This window comes from Boleophthalmus pectinirostris, unplaced genomic scaffold, assembly GCF_026225935.1.
Source record: "Boleophthalmus pectinirostris isolate CB_2022bp ecotype Guang Dong unplaced genomic scaffold, ASM2622593v1 HiC_scaffold_10, whole genome shotgun sequence".
NCBI classification, from domain to species: Eukaryota; Metazoa; Chordata; class Actinopteri; order Gobiiformes; family Gobiidae; genus Boleophthalmus; species Boleophthalmus pectinirostris.
Window position 1 is genome coordinate 7,593,698 of NW_026570971.1, and position 21,101 is coordinate 7,614,798.

Sequence of the window (21,101 nt, forward strand, 5' to 3'; positions counted from 1 at the left end):
CCCGTACAGGGCCGTAGAAGCCGGTGTCAGCACCCGTAACTAAAGATAAGAAAAAACCCAACAACCTAAACCCAACAGAATATATATATCGTCAAGAGTATTTTTGGTATATTTTACTCAGTTATTTTGTTACAGAGCTACAGTTTTGTTGTTTGTTTGGAGGAAGGAAACTCGTTTATGCAACACTTTTGACATTTTTACTGTTTTGACTTTTAGTATCACAGCTATGATTTAGCCATTATTTTTTATTGAAACACATCAAATTGATTTGAAATATATCGTACTGAATTGAAAGTGCACTGTTTCGAGATATGTATCGTATCGTGGCATGTGTATTGAGGTATGTATCGTATCGGCAACTTCTTCATGATGCCCAGCCCTAGTCTTGAAAATGTGAAAAACAGAACTAGTTCATTTAAAGGTTGTATGGAGGATTTTTGTTTTGTTTCAGATTGTCAATGATTGGTTAAAATAACATTACAGAGACGCAGCAGCCTTGTAATTATATGACCAAAAAAAAAAAAGAATGAAAATCTATCAAATGTGGATGTAGTGAGGCCAGATAAACATCAGCCAATAGAAAACAAGGCTACCTCATTTTCTATTGGCTGTTAGGTCGTCAATCAAATTCCCTACATTTCTCGTGTAACTGACTCGGCGGCACGCTGGGATTACGTGGTTTATGCGGCGGTTCTTAGAGACTTTTTCAAACTGTAGCTTCATCGCAATTCGCACAAAGTTTGTTGCGACGGCGGACGAGAATCCAGGACCAGTTCGCCGCGAAAAGAAAGTCAGTTTTCGAGGTCGCTGAAAGAAGAAGAGAAGAGGAAAAGGAGCAAAGACAAACTGAGGTGATTCTTGGAGATCCCTTCCAGCGATGGCGCGACTCAAGTAGACGACGGTCGCTAAATTGTTTCTAGACCGGTCACTTCGACTGTAATTCCGAACGCCCACTGGCTGTAAACGTGTGATTTCTAGAGTAAGGAGGCGGGAGGAGATGTTTCTACTGAGGGAGCTGTGGAGGAGGAACATTTGAAAAAGAACTGTCGCTGTAGTTCTCTTCCCTTAAAAAAAAATCCTCTATACAACCTTTAAAAAACAATTTGCTGTGGTCCAAAATGATTCACCGCTATGACTTTATAAGCTTTTTTGACAACTCTCAGAGACCATTGCGGAGTTTTACCATGACGCTGAAGCTAACAACAACTAGCATGCTAACACACACTTCTTTATTACTGGACAGACAGTAGAATGCTTTATAATTAGACAGAACAAAGTTGACTTATTTTTACCTCAAGAGCTGCTTATACAACATATCTGTACTCGGGCAAGACACATTTTTATGAGATACATGGGGTAAAAAATCAGGCCTTTAAAAGTGCATTGTGTAACTTCTTTTTTTTTTTGTGGAGAATCTGTTAAACGCTTTTCTCCATGGAGATGTTATTGTTTTGTCTGGAACGGTTCACAGCAAACCGTCACTGACCCGTACAAAGAGGCCTAAACAAAGAATCACAGGCTGAACCATTTTAAGTAAATGTCTAATTCCTCGGATTAAAGCAATTCATGGGATAAAGTACTCCCAATCTGGATCAAGTATTTGTAATAGAGACAGATTTATGTGTTAGAATATTTGCCGAGGTGGAACTGGGTTAGCAGGTTGTGTACGAGATCCGACGGTAATGCTTTGGTTTGTTGTTTGTTTGAGAACATAAACTGTAGAAATGCTTTTTTTTTTTCTATTTGCAACTATTCGAAATGCAATTTTGGTTCCATTATGATTTTGCTTTTCATGAAAATATTGTTAAAAGTGCGCTACGTAACTTCAGTTGGGGGTCTGTCACATGTTTCTATTTTCCAGACTATTGAACGCATCTGAATAAAAGCCGAATCAACAAAATTTTAACAAAATCTTAAAACTGTACATATATATCGGCCGCACCTGAATATAAGCCGAAGGTGTCCACATCTTCAAAAACGTTTTCAAGTTCAGGTGTCTGCTTTTATCGTCTCTGAAATCTTTTGTCGTCTTTTTCTTTTGTTCGTCACGCTGCCGTCACCAAAATCTCGCCGTGGACTCATTGATGTCGAGCTCACGTGCAGCAGCTCTGTTTTCTTCTTCTACAGCACAGGTGTCAAACATAAGGCCCGGGGGCCAGATCCGGCCCTCCAAGACCTTTAATGTGGCCCTTGGGTGATTTTCTACTAAAATATTTTAATTATATTTTCTATTAAAATATTGGTAATTTTCTGTGGGGCTTAGCATATCAGCGTCTGTGCGTGGCCCCTCCCACCAGAGCAGCACAAATGAAGACTTGTCTCTTTCCAAACGCTCTTAAAGGACGATCGTTTTGACTGTTGACCGTGACACCCTCATCAGAAAAATGTCCAACATGAGAAAAGTGGAGCCGAGTGCAGGATTTTACAACAAAAATGGACTTATTCCTGTTTGCATACAAGTTAATGTTAAAACATTGTGTTGAAATTGAATTTTTCTTAAAGTTTCAGGTTGTTCATAATATTATAAACATATAATAAGAAAAAGTTCATCAATTAAAAAAGATTTCTGTAATAGATTTGCGTTTTTCTGCACAAATATTTGAAGTTATTGTTATTTTTGGGGTTTATATGACATGAGTTTTCTGATCCGGCCCCTTTGGGATCAAAGTAGGTTGGATACGGCCCCCGGACCAAAATGAGTTTGACACCCCTGTTCTACAGCCACATCAGTCGCCTTTAACTTAAAAGCTGCATCATCTGTATTTCTTCGTGTGTGTTCCATAAGGAGGGTGTGTGTATGAAGCACAAAATAACTGTTCAAAACACAATCAACAATCCGTCTCTCCCCGTGCTCTGCTGCGCTTGTCTCCTGCAGAAAGAGCCTCTGTCCTGTCTGTATCGTGTCAGTGTCTTGTAGGATTTCAACAAATTTCAGACTCTCTCGGGGGCGGGGTTAGTTGTCTCAATCAGGTTTGAGTGTATGTCCGGCTGCTGAAGTTTGAGATGTTTCTTCTCGTCATTTAAACATACGGGTAAGACGTATCCCCTCACTAATGTTCATTTATCATCATAACTTATTTTATGACACGGCGATAAACTATTTGAGTGCACTGACAATATCGTTAAACAGTGTCACAACTTCATGTGAACTGTAACCGCACAGAGAGCGTTTTTTTCTGCACTCAGGCTGTGTGTATCCGCTGTGTTGCCAAACCAGAGACCGTATATATGAATGGACAATGTGCCAAACAAATAATCTGTCCATATATTTGCCGCATCATTTTATTAGCCGCAGGGTTCAAAGGGTGACAAAAAAGTAGCAGTTTATAGTCCGGAATTTACGGTAAGTGCTCTGCCTGGAATGTTCCACAGTGTGACATTAAACAGCTCCACTGTCACATCTGGAGCAGAAGTAGGACCCAAAATGCAAAACTGCATTTCCAAAGTTGTTTAATGAACAAACACAAAATCCAAAACAGACATGAGAGTCATAATGACAATGAACCAACAAACGGCAAACGAGTACACGGGGTAATATAAGCACACACATGAATGAGACACAGGTGAGACACATTAGGGCGGGGCAAACAATCAAGACAGGAAGTAAAACTCAAAACTACAAGCAGACAAAACATGACAAAATAAAACATCAACTACAACCACTACAAACACGAACCATGACACCTACTTTACATTTATTCAGTTACAGATCGTTTTAAAGTTCAAAAATACTAGAAAAACAATCTGCATTTTGACTGTGAGCGGGGTCGCTTTTCCACAGGTCTGACCTGGAACTCGGTCTAGTTTGGTCTCCATGAAGATAGAAAGGTTTAATGCCATACTGTGAAACATTCCTGACAAATCTGCATGGAGAAAAACATTTGAGGAACCCGTGACCAAAAAGGTTTCTTGAAATTACGAGCATGAATGTTTTCTCTGGGTAGTGACCGAAAGGACGAGATCGCGGATACAAGCGCTCGAAATGAGTTTCCTCCACAGGGTGTCTGGGCGCTCCCTCAGAGATAGGGTGAGGAGCTCAGTCACACGGGAGGAGCTCGGATTAGAGCTGCTGCTCCTCCACGTGGAGAGGAGCAGCTGAGGTGGCTCGGGCATCTGTTCCAGATACCTCCTGGACGCTTTCCTCGGGAGATGTTCTGGGCATGTCCCACTGGAAGGAGGCCCCAGGGAAGACCCAGGACATGCTAGAGGGACTGTGTCTCTGGACTGGACTGGGAACTCCTCAGGATCCCCCCCGGAGGAGCTGGAGGAAGTGTCTGGGAGTCCCTGCTTAGACTGCTGTCCCCAGGACCTGGCCCCGGATAAGCGAAAGAAAATGAATGGATGGAATGTATTTGGGTCCGGTCAAGTGGTAACGGAGGGAAACAGGCAGATTTTTTACATTCAAATGTCTCTTATTCAGAAACTAGAGGGACTATTGAAATAAGTAAAGTATCAGAATGTAGGAAAGAGTTACACTCCCAACAGGGTTAAGTTAAACCTGTGATATTCTTTCAAGTTGTTGACAAAAAATAAAAAAACTCATGTCGGTAACGGAGGGAATGAAATATGTAGCACTTTTTGGGCAATAAATCCAAACAGTGATAACTCTTGGTTCTCACTTACATATCCTTAACAAACTGGTTTGAATATTTGCTTCATATAGTTTTCTACCATATGGTACAAGATTAGGTTGAAAAACCTCTTACTTTTTGAGTAATGAGATTTTTTATTAATAAAGGTCATGGTAACGGAGGGAAAAGTAACGGAGGGAAAATTGTGCAAACAAGTAGAAGGTGCAGGATTTTACATAATTTGTCGCTTTTTTTCTTCTGAATACTTTAATATTACTTCAAAATGAAAGGAAACTATTTCTATAAAATATGTCAGTCCTTCCAAGCAAATTTTTATTATTTTAAATACTTAAAAAAAAGTAAAATAAAATCATGTACCTTCATCAACAGTTCAAAGATGGAATAACACAAGATATGATGAAATACATCCATTTATTTACATGATTTGCAGGTCTTTGAAATTTGGGAAATAATTTTTGTTCCATGTTTCATACATGGTCTGTTTAAAACGTATGGAACTTTAGAACCAAAAATGGTACAGAAAAAAGGTCAACAGTTTCATAAACTAGAGTACATATGTATCTGTTGAATACATTTTTATATCAGATGCATTAACTTGAATTTTTGGCCTTGATGTTTACTTCTGCTTGACTGGGCCCATTTTTTTTAATTTTTGACATTTATTTACTCATTAATTCATGTATATATATATATATTTTAAATCACACCAGCAATTTTTTTTCTTCTTGTGGTCCACAAAATAACAAATGTCCACTTTATGTTCAAATTCTCTGGGATCTTTCAAAATTTCTCTCACATTATATAATATTATCATTGCATTATTATTATTATTATAGTACAGAAGCAGTTTGTCAAAAGTCACTGTTATATTCATCAATCTCTGACACATCCACATCGTTAACCTGTTATAACAACGATAATTACACCTCCGATCAGAAGTTCACTTCAATTATCGTCTCTCGTCTCATTTCCTGTTTCCTCGGGCGATAAAACAACACCTTGACCTTCCCCTCGTAAGCTCCGACCGACGCCGCAGCTCGCGTTCCTTCAAAACTTCTCGCAAAGCGTCGGACCGAACCGCCAAGTCGTTCGCGTAAAAAAAAAAAATGCTAATTGGAGCGTCGCGTCACCCTCGCCACCTCTGCGCTGACGGCTCAGGACCGGAGACATTAGCTCGTTACAGTGATGAGGAACAATAGCTGATGCGCGCCGTTTCCTTTGTGTCGGCTTTAATTAGCCAGCTCCGTGACATCTTTGTCGTAGTCACAAAGAGAGAGCTACTTTCACATTTTTCCTCCTTTACTGCGTTCGACTTCGCCAGACCCTTTTGTTTTTTTTTGTTTTTTTTCCGACTTCTGACGCTTTTGGGTTTTGCTTAATTATCCCGGTAATTGCTCCTAAGACGAAATGGAAGTATAGGAAGTCTGTGCAATTACAAAGACTGAAGGTTTTACAGTCTTTTAAAATGTGAATAAAAAAACAGAGCTGGTTCTTTTTCAACGTTTTGCAGTGGTTCAAAGTTATTCCTCATTTAACTTTAGGCGTCCAGAGCGTCCTAATTATTCACCAGGATGAGTTTATAAGAGTTTTTCCACAACTTTCAGAGGCCAGAGCGCGAGTTTTGCTGATTTATATTCACTGTTGGGCAAGTTACTTCAAAACTGTAATGTGTTATTTATGACTTGTCACTGTCATTTTAAAGTAATATGTTACATTAAAAGTATTACAAGATTACTGCAAAATAACTGTGCGAAGATGCTGAAATTTTACGCCGTATATGGACTGAATCAGGACTAAACAAGGACTAAATCAGTTCTAAACCAGGGCTGAACCAGGACTGAACCAGGAGAACTGAAGCAGGTCTAAATCACATCTAAACCAGGACTAAACCGAGGACTGAACAAGGTCTAAAACTGGTCTAAACAAGGACAAACCAGAGCTGAAACAGGACTAAACCAGGACTGAACCCGGTCTAAAACAGGACTAAACCAAGACTAAACCAGGACTAAACCGGGTCCAAACCAGGACTAAACCAGAACTGAACCAGAGCTGAACCAGGACTAACCCAGGACCAAACCAGGACCAAACCAGGACTAAACCAAGACTAAACTAGGAATAAACCAGGACTAAACCAGGTCTAAACCAGGACTGAACCAGAACTGAACCAGGAATGAACCAGGACTAAACCAGGTCTAAAACAAGACTGAACCCAGGACTGAACCAGGTCTAAACCAGGACTAAGCCAGGACTAAACCAAGACTAAACTAGGAATAAACCAGGTCTAAACCAGTACTAAACCAGTACTAAACCAGAACTGAACTAGGACTAAACCAGGACTAAACCAAGACTGAACCAAGACTAACCCAGGACTAACCCAGGACCAAACCAGGACTAAACCAAGACTAAACTAGGAATAAACCAGGACTAAACCAGGTCTAAACCAGGACTGAACCAGAACTGAACCAGGAATGAACCAGGACTAAACCAGGTCTAAAACAAGACTGAACCCAGGACTGAACCAGGTCTAAACCAGGACTAAGCCAGGACTAAACCAAGACTAAACTAGGAATAAACCAGGTCTAAACCAGGACTGAACCAGGACTGAACCAGGACTAAACCAGGTCTAAACCAGTACTAAACCAGAACTGAACCAAGAAATAACAATTCTAAACACTTTTAAATCTTAGTTCTTTGGATTAAGTCTTGTCAAGTCATTTTAAGAGGAAAAAGTCGCATAATCACAATTTTACTCCACAAAAAATCGCAATAAATATCGTACCGTGAGATGTTTATCGTGAAAATATCTTACGGTGAGATTTGAATATTGTTACATTCCTAATGATATGTTTTTAAAATCCACAGAAAGGCCCACAAATTCATTTTATAGCTGCATTACGTCACTTTTCCAGTGGAGGTAAAGAGGACTTCCAGCCTTTTTGACAGAATTCAAGAATATTAAAAAGATTGTGTGAGGTTCAATATTGCACACACACTGCAAATTTCTCAGATCTGGCCAAGATTTTAAAAACTTTTATCAGGTTATTCAGCTTGTTTTCAGATTTATTTTCTACTTACTAGTTCTGAATTGGTTCAATAATCTTAAAAATTGTCACGTGTTTTTCTTCCATGACTCAACTAGTCAGACACATTTAGGCAATAAGTGTTTAAAAGAAGCTACAATCCATTTACCAAAGTTTCCCCCTGCAACACTTCACTTGTTTTTAGATTTAGTGATTCAGATTTGCTTGATACTCGAGTATATTTATCTAAAACTTGGCATCTATAAACTTATTTCCAGCCCATGAACACAACCAGAGTCTGTTTAATTCTAGTCTAGAGGTCGTTTATTTTAAGATAACGTGTCAAGTAAAATGATCTTGCAGATAATTTCACTACTTTTAAGTAATTTTCTGATAGATTTAAGTGTTTATATCTTAAACTTTTTTCCAAGCTTTTTTGCAGTGTAGGGAAATGGATAAGGGTCCGGTCAAGTGGTAACGGAGGGAAACAGGGGCAGATTTTTTACATTCAAATGTCTCTTATTCAGAAACTAGAGGGACTATTGAAATAAGTAAAGTATCAGAATGTAGGAAAGAGTTACACTCCAACAGGGTCAAGTTAAACCTGTGATATTCTTTCAAGTTGTTGACAAAAAAATTTTAAAACTCATGTCGGTAACGGAGGGAATGAAATATGCAGCACTTTTTGGGCAATAAATCCAAACAGTGATAACTCTTGGTTCTCACTTACATATCCTTAACAAACTGGTTTGAATATTTGCTTCATATAGTTTTCTACCATATGGTACAAGATTAGGTTGAAAAACCTCTTACTTTTTGAGTAATGAGAATTTTTTATTAAGAAAGGTCATGGTAACGGAGGGAAAATTGTTCAAACAAGTAGAAGGTGCAGGATTTTACATAATTTGTCAGTTTTTTCTTCCGAATACTTTAATATTACTTCAAAATGAAAGGAAACTATTTCTATAAAATATGTCAGTCCTTCCAAGCAAATTTTTATCATTAAAACATTTTTTTTTTTGGAAAAATCATGTACCTTCATCAACAGTTCAAAGATGGAATAACACAAGATATGATGAAATACATCCAGTTTATTTACATGATTTGCAGGTCTTTGAAATTTGGGAAATAATTTTTGTTCCATGTTTCATACATGGTCTGTTTAAAACGTATGTAACTTTAGAACCAAAAATGGTACAGAAAAAAGGTCAACAGTTTCATAAACTAGAGTACATATGTATCTGTTCAATACATTTTTATATCAGATGAATTAACTTGAATTTTTGGCCTTGTTGTTTACTTCTGCTTGACCGGGCCCATAAATCAATAAGAGCTTAAGCGAGGTTTGAACTGGGATTCCTGAAAAATATTTAACCACCAGAGCACCTTTCGTTCACGTTTCAATGACATTTTGCTGAATTTCTTGCTTCCTTTCCTCCAGATTTTGTTAATCATCTGGCCCTCGGTGTGGCGTCCTCTGTCCTTTTTCCTTTTTCCAGTTTTTGTGGCTTGTTTTGCAGCAGCGTGGAAGTGCCGGGCCGGACCTATTAGCCTCTTTCCCCATTTCCCTCCGACCGCCGCTAACTGCCCCCCCCGCCAGCACTAGATAAAGAGCCTAGCCTGCAGCCTTTGTAATTTGTTTGTATTTTTCTGCTTAATGTACTTTGCTCCGTCTTGTTTAGCGATGATGGAAGCTGATAGCCTTATCTCTCCTGGCCAAGGGCATGAGCCACTGCCTGAGCCGTTCCAGTCACTAACCCAGCTGCTAAATCTGTAAAGGAAATGCATTGAATTTTTACCCCAGACAAGAAAATATTGGACAAAACTTTCAAATTCAAATAAGGGAGATGAATTGTGGCTAAATCTGGAATTACACCTGGAATCAACTAAGACTAGAACTGGACCAAAGCAAGTCTACATCACGATTAAAGTGGAATCGAACCAGTACCAATCCAGGACCAGTTCTGAACACAGTCATGAGAGGAATCCAAATCCAAATCCACTTTATTTCTACAGCACATTTTACAAACAAAGGAGTTTCCAAAGCGTTGCACAGAGATCTTAAAATGAAGACAACAAAAAGGTAAATTGCTAAGGACTGAACCAGGTCTAAACCAGGACTAAGCCAGGACTAAACCAAGACTAAACTAGGAATAAACCAGGTCTAAACCAGGACTGAACCAGGTCTAAACCAGGACTAAGCCAGGACTAAACCAAGACTAAACTAGGAATAAACCAGGACTAAACCAGGTCTAAACCAGGACTGAACCAGAACTGAACCAGGAATGAACCAGGACTAAACCAGGTCTAAAACAAGACTGAACCCAGGACTGAACCAGGTCTAAACCAGGACTAAGCCAGGACTAAACCAAGACTAAACTAGGAATAAACCAGGTCTAAACCAGGACTGAACCAGGACTGAACCTGGACTAAACCAGGTCTAAACCAGGACTAAACCAGTACTAAACCAGTACTAAACCAGAACTGAACTAGGACTAAACCAGGACTAAACCAAGACTGAACCAAGACTAACCCAGGACTAACCCAGGACCAAACCAGGACCAAACTAGGACCAAACCGGGACTAATCTTGGACTAGGACTTGGAATCTAGGACGGCCCCTGACAGAACCCTGAGCCCGTGGACCAGAGGGAACTACATCGACCATGATCCTTTGCTCCGTTTTGGTGCAAACTATATAAAGAAATAACAGTTCTAACACTTTTAAATCTTAGTTCTTTGAATTAAGTCTTGTCAAGTCATTTTAAGAGGAAAAAGTCGCATAATCACAATTTTACTCCACAAAAAATCGCAATAAATATCGTACCGTGAGATGTTTATTGTGATAATATCTTACAACAAAAAGGTAAATTGCTAAAAATGTGGTCATACCAGTCCTAAACCAGCAAAATCGAATAAAAGCAACACAATAAAAATAAAAAAAATAGCAGTAAATAAGTAAAATAAATAAAGTAAATAAAATAAATAAATGAAACAGAAGACTACACAACTCACGCAGTGTTAAAAGCCAGAGAATATAAGTGGGTCTTAAGACGAGACTTAAAACACTTCACCGTGGGCGCTGTTTGGATAAAACCTCCTGGTTTTACGTCTCGTCTTAGGCCCCACGAGCTGGAGCTGGACCTCGGACCTCAGAGCACCTAAATTTGGATGAGGTCTGAGATGTACTGTGGGGCCAGTCTAGTCAAAGCTTTAAAAACAAACAATAAAGTCTTAAAATCAACTCTAAATCGATCGAGGAGCCAGTGCAAAGACGCGAGTCTTTTGTCGTTTTTGGTCGTGCCGCGGACCAACTGCAGACGGGAAAGTGCGTTTTAAGAGATCCCCGTGTAAACATAGAAGACTTTAATGGCATACAGTGGAACATTTGGGTAAATAAAAAAGATCTCCACGAGACCTTCCACCAGAAAAGCTGCCCAGTGCACCTTTAGTGTGATATCAAAATCAGTATCGGGCTTTTAACTTTGAATATTAAATTCAAGATCAAATGTTAATGTTACCGTAACTCTAAATCTACACCAAAGATCTGTAGAAACTGATGTCTTCTTTGAGGGCTAGAGACGTGGTGAAGCAAAGACGGAGATGGAGAGGTTGAGGGGAGTGATGGTTCTGCTGCTGTGGTGGAAATTGGACAGAGGAAAGTAAAAAAAAAAAAAAAAAACACAAGCAGGAAGAAGAATAGAGGATGGATTTTTGGCTTGAGGCTGACCGGTTGAAACTATTCCTCACTTACCTTATGCATTCTTATTAGTTTATTAAGCACTTTTTACAACGTTCATAAGCCATATCAGGAGTTTGACTTAAAACCAACTAACATGCTAACAGCGCACTAACTGATTCCTTTAATTCTTGGGTTCTTTTAAAGACAATGCAGTAAAGTGTCCTTGTTGACATGTTTCGGCTGCTGCTGCAACCATCTTCAGAACTGTCCCCGGTGTTGGTGGTGACGTGTCGTATATCAGCTGTTGTTACTTCCTGTAGGCGTGTCAGACCTGATGGACCTGCAGGTCGCATCAGACTGACCACGCCTCCCGTCGCCCGGTGTCTCTGGAGGAGTGCGTCCCAGGTGTGTGAAAGGAGGAAACGCGCCGTCATCACGGTTAATGCTGTCCGTGCCTCGTTTCCTGATTTCAATGGCCTCTCCTGATCCAGCGTTTGAACTTTGTTGTTTTCCGATCCAATGATCCGAGCCCCGTCCCCGATCCATAATGTGGTTGTTCCTTTTACAGTGGTCTGATATGGTGCTGTAGTAAAACCATACACAAAACTCCGTCAACAGCTCGTACACCCCAAGGACAAAATCCACAAGAACAAAAAATGCAATGCCATCTACGAAATTCAATGCAAATCCTGCAATAAATCATACATAGGGAAACGGGCCGGGCATTTCACATCCGAAAAAAAGGAACACCAAAAGGAATGCGAGAAGGAAACGTCAGGGAGACTCACCAGAAACACAAAAGACAAAGCAGAACAGGAAAACCTAAAATCCACCATATCAGACACTTAAAAAAGGGGTCAGACTTCGCGGCCCGGGGGCCAACTCGGCCCTCGAAGGATTTTTGCGGCCCGCCACTTAATTCCAAAGAATAATGATTAGTGCGGCCCGCGGTAGATGTACGCACAATCCCACCCCTCTACCGCGGGCCGCACTGACAGTGAAGCTGCAATGGTGCCCATGCAGATTCCAAAGATTTTTAGCGCAGTTACATCCCAAAATTCAACTTACAGCAGTTGTGAAGCAACGAGTTAAGTGGATCTGTAATACAAGTACACGTGCACATACTGCGTCACCGAAAAACCAAAACAAACCACACATGGTGGTACATGTGTGCGCACTTCACTTTACGCTCCACAACCCAGTATCAGAACAGAGCAGAGAGGCGCTGACAGAATTCCCCTGTTTAGCCTTTATTGGAGGGGTTAATAAGAAATAAAAAACATTGACAGTCTGTTTACCTGCTCAATACTCAGTGCGTAACTTGCTGGCAACCCGATGACCAAAACTCCACGTATTGTGTCGCCGAAATCCACGTGCATCAGCGGCAAACACAGCTGTCCCATCAATATGCAGCACCACAAAACTGGTGATCTATTCCAGAGGCTTGGCGACATGTTAGCAAAAATACGAGGCAAAAACAAGCGTCTTCCATCCATGTTTGACATACGAGAACAGATACACTCCAGTATGGTCCGCTTTCACACCGGCAAACGAACCAAAAACTGGTCCGATTAACCAGCCTCTGTATCCGTTAGAACTGATATCTCCAGTAACCATACTGATGTTCCCTGTTAATACGCGGGCGTCCCCATCTTATCACCATGAACTCATAAAACAGCATGTAGAACTTTCTACAAACTCACCGCATCAGCCAGAGTTCGGGTAACAGCAGAAGCCAACAGCGTGCACAGTAGCGCGCAGCTTCTCAGGACGGCGCTGGGGTCTGGTCCTTGGTTTCTGTCGTCCTACAGCGTGTTGGTCAGATGGTCCGGAGCTCTGTCCTCCATGTGCTGGTTCCAGACGTTGGCGGAAACCAGTGCGCAATGACTGGGTCTGAGCGGGTACGTTCCGCCGTCTGCGCGCTGGTCCCATGCGGGGAAAGTGAGAATGCGCTGCTGCTCCTGTCCTCCGCGCTCAAGAACCGCGGCTGGTTCCGATGGTGCAAAGCATCCGGACAAAGCGTGAGTCCAGTTTAGTTGGTGTCCGTCCTCCGCGCATTTGGTTCTTCCCGGGGAAAGCGCTTTTCACTCCCCGCTCCACGTCATCTGAGCCCGGACAGAACCGGAGCTGCTCCTGCTGGTTCGGACTCGGTTTTCTAGTCCCTGTATTTCTGACACTAGGCTAAAAGCAGGACATTTTTTAAAGGTGAATCAATTGAATGGCGATTGCCTATTGCCATAAAATTATTTGGTTAATAAAGCCGAAAATAACAAATGCTGGTTCCTACATGATCACGGGGAACACCGGACGTCTGTGCAGGTCCTGAACAAATACACACCCCCATTTTGACTTGCTCTGATCTTCTGTGTTACATTCTTTTATTGCCATTGTTGGTAAAATAATTCGAAAATGAATCCGGCTGCTGGACAACAAATCTGTTACTGCGCCGGAGTCGTTAGCGCGTCATTACAGGCAAAGGAGACGCGTTTCTCCCATGATGCATTTTAGTTCGTTTGGACCTGTGTCTATGGTTTGGACTCGGGTTGGCGTTCACACCAGAGGTGCGGATTCAAGCAAACAAGACCACCTCTTTTTGAGTCTCGATCCGCTTGAGTTGGTCCGGGTCAGAGTCCGATTGACGCTTTCACACCAAGGCAAACGAACCGAGCTAACCACTTCTGGTTCGAATGGACCGTTTGTGCGCACCAAATACTGTTGGTGTGAAACACCTAATACAGGTCCAAGGCTCACTGATGAGCATCTTCAATCTATCCTGAGGATCTCATATGCTTCCGCCTGCAAGCCAAATATCTCTCAGCTGTGCAGATGAAGCGTAGCCAGGTTTCAACCACCAAGAGTAGGCAAAGAAGAAGAGTAACGTATTAGTTTAAACTGATCTGAATGCATTTTCATATTCTGAACTGTTATAAAGATTAAGAAGTGTGTTGCATGTTTTCTTCTCTCTCTTTTATTCCCGTGCAACCGCTATTTATCGAATACTCAATGCGGCCCAGCCCTCACTCAGACTTTCTCTAATGTGGCCCCAGGATTTTGAGTTTGAGACCCCTGCTGTAAAAGGAACAACCACATTATGGATCGGGACGGGGCTCGGGTCATTGGATCGGAAAACAACAAGTTCAAACGCTGGATCAAGGAGGACGGTGAAATCAGGAACGAGGCACGGACAAGCTTAACCTGATGACGGCGCGTTCCTCCTTTCACACCACCTGGGACACACTCCTCCAGAGACACCGGCGACGGGAGGCGTGGTCAGTCCGAGCGACCTGCCAGGTCCATCAGGTCTGACCACGCCCACAGGAAGTAACAACAGCTGATATACGACACGTCACCACCAACACCGGTGACAGTTCTGAAGATGACTTGCAGCAGCCGAAACATGTCAACAATAAACACACTTTACTGCATTTCTTTAAAAAGAACCCAAGAAGTTAAAGTATAAGAAGACAAAATGAACATCTTTTGCTTACTAACTGATTCCTAAGACAAGAGGATAAAACATGTTAGAATTAGATGAAAACAGCTCGCAGTCACCTCATTTTGACCTTAAAGAGCTTAAAGATCTTAAAGGTGCACTGTGTAACTTTCTCGAGGAGGGTCCCTCACCTGCTTGTTTCCATGGAGATGTCACTGCTCTGCCTAGAATGTTCCGCAGTGTGACATTAAACAGTTCTACGTTATATTTATTCAATTACAGGTGGTTTTACAGCTCAAAAATACAAAGAAAAACAGGTATTCTGACTGTGAAGGGGTCGCCTCTCCGCAGATCTGGCCTGTAACTTGGACTGGTTTGGTCTCCATGTCGCTGGAAAGGTTTAATGCCACACCGCGGAACATTCCGGACAAAGCCGCTGCCAACAGGTATATTCAAAATGTACCAGAAGTGTTAAGTTTCCCACTGATTTCACAACGTTCACAAATTGTAAGTTTCGAGCGCATGTCGGCGAGCCTCCCTTTTGTCGAAATGAAATATTAAAAAAGTGTAGTTCGACTCCAAATTAGATCTCTTCCTGACATTTAGTCGGGCTGTTTGCGTCAACAACAGATGCTACTTTTGATCGTGCGGGAGCAGGTTTTTCATCTCCGCTGTCACGGCTAATGAAAATACAGTTCGCACTCCTCACTTTGTTCTCTGCTATTTTAGGTTAATTTGAAAACAGCTGGGCGCCGGGCTGTGCTCCGCTCCGATTAAGCCAGAGTTTGTGAAAAGTCCTCAGTTTCTAGAAGTATTTAAAGGCTGGAACACGGTCAGGTTGTTGTACTATCGCGGGGGAGGTTTGGCGTCTTGTGTGTTTTTGGCGTCGCTCGGCCTGTCAAAACGTCGGCGACAGTTTTAGTTTTTGACGTTTGAACGGCTTTTCGACATCTTATTTTCACCCGTTTTTGTTGCAGAGATTAAGATTTCTTACTAGAGTTGTCAAAAGTATCGAAAAACAGACACTAATCGATACTAACTAGTGCCGATACACTCATTTGAGCAAGTATCGATACTAAAAAAGGCAGTCAAAGTGTTTTACCAGAACGAAATGAACCTTTTTTGAGTAACTTTAGAATTATTTCAAGCACTGATGCACGAAAATACGGGAATTGAACCTGAAACCTTTTTGATTTTGATTTCATTTGAGTAGAAACCATGCTAAAAAGTTACACAATCATGTATTAAAGGCCACATATTTTCTGATCTATGTTATAAAGTTTTTGTTTGGAGTTGTGTTTTGTTTCATTCTCACATTTTTAGCGCACAAGCCCTGCAGATTTAGAACAGAAAAAGTCCACCTTGTGATGCCATGTGGTCATACAGGAAGTGCTCCACTGTGTTTTTAAACCCCAGACACCTTCACTAGATTAATTTTCCATCATTTCAGACCTGGATATAGACAGACCAATAATGCAGAGTTGTTTGAGTGAAAGAAAAACAAAAAAAAATCCTGGAGAAGTCATGAAAATGTAGTAAATTCAATGAAATTTTTGAAAAAGTTATGGAATTTTAGTATCTCTTTCACTCAACTACAGCATTCTGTTAAGTTTTCATTAGGCTGTTATGATTATTTCTGAACATCTGTGCCTTTTGTTTAAAAGAGACGACAATAAATGCACTGACAGTATAAGGTGAGTGGAAAGAATTTACATTTCATATTTAGCCCTAAAAGTCTGATCAATTCTACATATTTAGGTGCTGTAAAGTCATGGAAAATTCAATTCAGGTCATGACAAAGTTATGGAAAAGTTTTAAAATTCTCTTTTAAGTGTCTTAACTGCGATACACCACTGTATTCAGAATTTGCCAGGACCATAAAATGTTCACACAGAGCGAACACAAGAGGCGCTACTAGTGGTAATTGTGTTGTTCTTATGTACGGGACGACTTTTGGTCAGTCTCGTTCTCTTTTAAAGGGGCCAGACTGTGGAACTGTTTACCATCTGATTTAAAATTGGAAACCAATAACAACAAATTAAAAAGTACATTAAAATTATTGTATGTTTCCAATCAAAAATGCATCCAATGAAAATGTACTGTATTTATTTTATCTGTATGTAACTTATGTGTCTTGTATTGTTTGTTTTTATGCATGTAGTTTATATTTTTATATGGACAGGTGTGCGAAAACTTACACTTGTGCGAAAACACTCAAAGCAAAATATCTGGCTTGTCTAATGCAATTGTGATGTCCTTAATAAATATATAAAAACATTTAAAAAAAGAGTGAGAGCCCTAAAAACACAACTCTAGGTCTGTTTTTGAAGAGGGAACATTATAACATTAACATTATAACATGGATTAAAGCTCACAAGAGTCAGTTTGGCCAAATAATAATGATCTGCCACTTTCTTGTCTCTATGGAGATGGTCTTTCTTGCCTGGAATGTTCCGCATTATGACACTGAAGCTATTTATCTTCACAAAGACAAGCCGCTGACACCACCTGGCCGACAAGTTACAGGTCAGGGGCCTCATTTATAGAAAACTGCGTAGGAGTTGTCGTAAGTTAGAGCGTACGCCTGGTAGCCACGAGAGGCGTGCACCACGCAATCTCCATATTTACAAAAAACACCACACGCACTAAACCACGCAATCTTTGCTTTATAGATCACACCTGAAGCTAGAATTTGCGCACGTAAACCCGCGTCACGTCACGCCCTCTCCACACCTCCACCTCACCATAAAAGGAGCAGGTAAAGTGACTGGTGAATGAGATTTCCCTAAACATGAGGCGATAATCAGTGGGTTTGACCGAGACCCGCGGGACAGAGGGAGGAGGACGCTCCACGCAGCACCACGTGATCACGACAAACACTTAAACAAGGTTTAACAAATAAACACAAGTGTTAAAGTTGCGTTCATTAACTCAAAAGCCTGGCTCCTACTGTGTCCAAGGGAAGAGTTTTCTGTCAGGTCGGGTCATTATTTTGTCCTCTGTGTTGGTCACAGTCTGTGTTCTATAGAAGTTTATAGTCGTGGTGCGGACTGCTGGAGACCATGCACTGCACCGGGAACGTGGCTGCGCTCGAGAACTAGTTTCAAATGTATAATAATGTGGAGAATAATGAGTGGAATAAACAGCACTTCTCCGTGTTTTGGCGAACCAAACACTTAAATGCACAAATCTGATGGTAATTCTTTTATATACTTGGATTTTCTGTTAAGTCAAACTCTGTTCACTTCCGCTCCTCTGCACGAGTGTCGCTTTTTCCCCGTGTCTCCAGACTTTGCGTAGTGCTTACAGGAGGTCCCAAGTTGGCGTAGAGTTAAGCAAAACGCCACACTTAAGACGAGGTTCATAAATAGCGTAGAGCACAGGTGTCAAACATGCGGCCCGGGGGCCAGATCCGGCCCTCCAAGACCTATAATCTGGCCCTCGGCTGATTTTCTACTAAAATATTTTAATTCTATTTTTTATTAAAATATTGTTAATTTTCTGTGGTGTTTATCACAGCAGCGTCTCCAGCGTCTCTGTACGTGGCCCCTCCCACCAGAGCAGCACAAATGAAGACTTGTCTCTTTCCAAACGCTCTTAAAGGACGATCGTTTTGACTGTTGACCGTGACACCCTCATCAGAAAAATGTCAAAAATGAGAAAAGTGGAGCCGAGTGCAGGATTTTACAACAAAAATTTACTTATTCCTATTTCTACAAGTTAATTTTAAACAAGCTCATGTTAAAACATTGTGTTGAAATTGTATTTTTCTTAAAGTTTCAGGTTGTTCATAATATTATAATATTTTGTAAAAGAAAGAGTTCATCAATTAAAAAGATTTCTGTAATAGATTTGTGTTTCTCTGCACAAATATTTGAACTTATTGTTATTTTTGGGGTTTATATGACATGAGTTTTCTGATCCGGCCCCTTTGGGATCAAAGTCTGTTGGATACGGCCCCCGGACCAAAATGAGTTTGACCCCCCTGGCGTAGAGAGCGCGTACGCAAAGATTTGTGCGTAAACGAGCTTTATAAATGCGGCCCCTGATCTGTTGAGAGTCTGTTCTTTTTAGCAGTAGCACCTGAAATTAAATGTTAGTTTAAGACTGTGAAACATTCCAAGCAAAGCAATTACACCTCCACGAAGAAAACCAACTGACCAGAAAGTCACCAGAAAAGTGACATAGTCCACCTTTGCTAAAGCTCTAAGAGTCCTACGTTGAACTTGCTCATTTCTGGAACTCCTTCTTCTTTTGTTTTTACACCCTTGGAGCCTTCTGCAAGTACTAACAAACCCTCTTCTCCTTAAGTATCCCGTCTGAGTGCCGTCTGACTTTACAAAAACACCGAGCCGTCCAACTCTCCGTCTTTCAGCTCCCTGCCATTCAGCTTTTCCAAAAAAAAAAAAAAAACCGAGAGGCCCCGCGAACGCTCCCGGCAGTAAGGATCGCGGCGGGCCTCCATCCCCTCCTGCGGCCGCACTCATAACCGGCGCTCGCACAAACACGGCGTGGAGAGCGGGGAGTGGGTTAAACCAGCGTTACCGCCGCGATGTCTCTCCCGGGAGAAGGGGGGAATGCGGAACGGCCGTTTGAAGCCGCCAGTGATGGAGGACGCTCGAGCGGAGACGCCAAGAGGCCAGAACGTGACCTCAGCGCGAAAACACGTCGAGTCTGCGGCGCGGGTTTGACTCTGCGGGACCGCGGGGAGGAACGGGAGGAGATCGTGTGAAGGAACGAAGGAACTGTTGTGATTTTGGTGTAATCGCTTTTCAGAAACTGTTTACGCTGAGTCAAAGAAAAGGAAAAGAAGTGTTATTAACTACTAGCGGTTTAACAGTTCATGTATTTGAGCTGAACTAAGCCAGGACTAGACCAGGATTAAACCAAGACTAGACTGGGGACTAAACCAGGACCAAACCAGGACTAAACCAAGACTAAACCAGGGACTAAACCAGGACTAGACCAGGGATTAAACCAAGACTAGACTGGGGACTAAACCAAGACTAAGCCAAGAACTAAACCAAGACTAAACCAGGGACTAAACCAGGACTAGACCAGGGACTAAACCAGGACTAGACCAGGGATTAAACCAAGACTAGACTGGGGACTAAACCAAGACTAGACTAAAACTAAAAGAACTAAACCAAGACTAAACCAGGGACTAAACCAGGACTAGACCAGGGATTAAACCAAGACTAGACTGGGGACTAAACCAAGACTAGACTGGGGACTAAACCAAGACTAAGCCAAGAATTTAACCAAGACTAAACCAGGGACTAAACCAGAACTAGACCAGGGATTAAACCAAGACTAGACTGGGGACTAAACCAGGACTAAACCAGGGATTAAACCAAGACTAGACCAGGGATTAAACCAAGACTAGACTGGGGACTAAACCAAGACTAGACTGGGGACTAAACCAAGACTAAGCCAAGAACTAAACCAAGACTAAACCAGGGACTAAACCAGGACTAGACCAGGGATTAAACCAAGACTAGACTGGGGACTAAACCAGGACTAAACCAGGGACTAAACCAGGACTAGACCAGGGATTAAACCAAGACTAGACTGGGGACTAAACCAGGACTAAACCAGGGACTAAACCAGGACTAGACCAGGGACTAAACCAGGACTAGACCAGGGATTAAACCAAGACTAGACTGGGGACTAAACCAGGACTAAACCAAGAACTAAACCAAGACTAAACCAGGGACTAAACCAGGACTAGACCAGGGATTAAACCAAGACTAGACTGGGGACTAAACCAGGACTAAACCAAGAACTAAACCAAGACTAAACCAGGGACTAAACCAGGACTAGACCAGGGATGAAAACAGGAAAAAAAACAGGAATAAACTAGAAACTAAACAAGCACCAGTCCAGGAACTAAACCAGGACTAGATCGGAGACTTAACTGGGAGTAAACCAGGACTAAAATAAGAACTAAACCACTACTAGAACAGGAACTAAACCAGGACTAAACCAGGAACTAAACCAGGACTAAACCAGAACTAAACCACTACTAGAACAGGAACTAAACCAGGACTAAACCAGGAACTAAGCCAGGACTAAACTAGGAACTAAACCAGGATGAAGCCAGGGACTAAACCAGGACTAAACCGGGACTAAACCAAGAACTCAGCCAGGACTAGACCAGGGACTAAACCAGGACTAAACCGGGACTAAACCAAGAACTAAACCAGGACCAGGCCAGGGACTAAACCAGGACTAAACCAGGAACTAAACCAGGACTAAACCAGGACGAGACCAGGAACTAAACCATGACTTGACCAGGAACTAAACCAGGACTAAACCAGAACTAAACCACTACTAGAACAGGAACTTATCCAGGACTAAACCAGGAACCAACCA

General features: G+C 41.6%; 1 protein-coding gene across 1 annotated transcript in view; it reads left to right on the forward strand.

Moving 5' to 3' along the window:
* dph6 (diphthamine biosynthesis 6) overlaps positions 1-21,101 on the forward strand; it is a 245,266-nt gene that overhangs the window by 41,067 nt on the left and 183,098 nt on the right.